Source organism: Arachis duranensis, chromosome 10 (assembly GCF_000817695.3).
Source record: "Arachis duranensis cultivar V14167 chromosome 10, aradu.V14167.gnm2.J7QH, whole genome shotgun sequence".
NCBI classification, from domain to species: Eukaryota; Viridiplantae; Streptophyta; class Magnoliopsida; order Fabales; family Fabaceae; genus Arachis; species Arachis duranensis.
The window spans coordinates 50,017,820-50,018,806 of NC_029781.3; the positions used below are offsets into that span (position 1 = coordinate 50,017,820).

The 987-nt window shown below is 41.6% G+C and overlaps 1 non-coding gene across 1 annotated transcript; it reads right to left on the minus strand.

Annotated features, from left to right (window-relative positions):
• Nucleotides 1-473: 473 nt before the first annotated feature.
• Nucleotides 474-581, minus strand: LOC127743312 (small nucleolar RNA R71). The gene has a single exon (XR_008004704.1). It is a non-coding gene; the product is annotated as a small nucleolar RNA R71 (small nucleolar RNA).
• Between the last annotated feature and the right edge of the window lie 406 nt (nt 582-987).

The following is a 987-nucleotide window of genomic DNA, read 5'->3' on the forward strand; positions in this document are numbered from 1 at the left end:
GAAAGCTAAGAGAAGCTAAAGCACAACTCTCTGTAGAGGACCTAACAGAATTCTTCAAAGAAGAAGACATGGCAGCCGAAAACAACAACAATGCCAACAATGCAAGGAAGGTGCTGGGTGACTTTACTGCACCTACTCCCGACTTCTATGGGAGAAGCATCTTTATCCCTGCCATTGGAGCAAACAACTTTGAGCTTAAGCCTTAATTAGTTTCTCTAATGCAACAGAATTGCAAGTTCCATGGACTTCCATTGGAAGATCCTCATCAGTTTTTAGCTGAATTCTTGCAAATCTGTGCCACTGTCAAGACCAATGGGGTTGACCCTGAGGTCTACAGACTTATGCTATTCCCTTTTGCTGTAAGAGACAGAGCTAGGATATGGTTGGACTTACAACCTAAAGACAGCCTGAACTCTTGGGAAAAGCTAGTCAATGCCTTTTTGGCAAAGTTCTTTCCACCTCAAAAATTGAGTAAGCTTAGAGTGGAAGTCCAAACCTTCAGACAGAAGGAAGGTGAATCCCTCTATGAAGCTTGGGAAAGATACAAACAATTAATCAGAAAATGTCCATCTGATATGCTTTCTGAATGGAGCATCATAGGTATCATCTATGATAGTCTGTCTGAACTGTCCAAGATGTCATTGGACAACTCTGCTGGAGGATCTCTTCATCTGAAGAAGACGCCTGCAGAAGCTCAATAACTCATTGAAATGGTTGCAAATAACCAATTCATGTACACTTCTGAAAGGAATCCTGTGAACAATGGGACGAATCAGAAGAAAGGAGTTCTTGAGATTGATACTCTGAATGCCATACTGGCTCAGAACAGAATATTGACTCAGCAAGTCAATATGATTTCTCAGAGTCTGTATAGAATGCAAGCTGCAATAGGCAGTGCTAAGGACGCTTCATCTAAAGAAGAAGCTTATGATCCTGAGAACCCTTCAATGGAAGAGGTGAATTACATGGGAGAACCCTATGGAAACA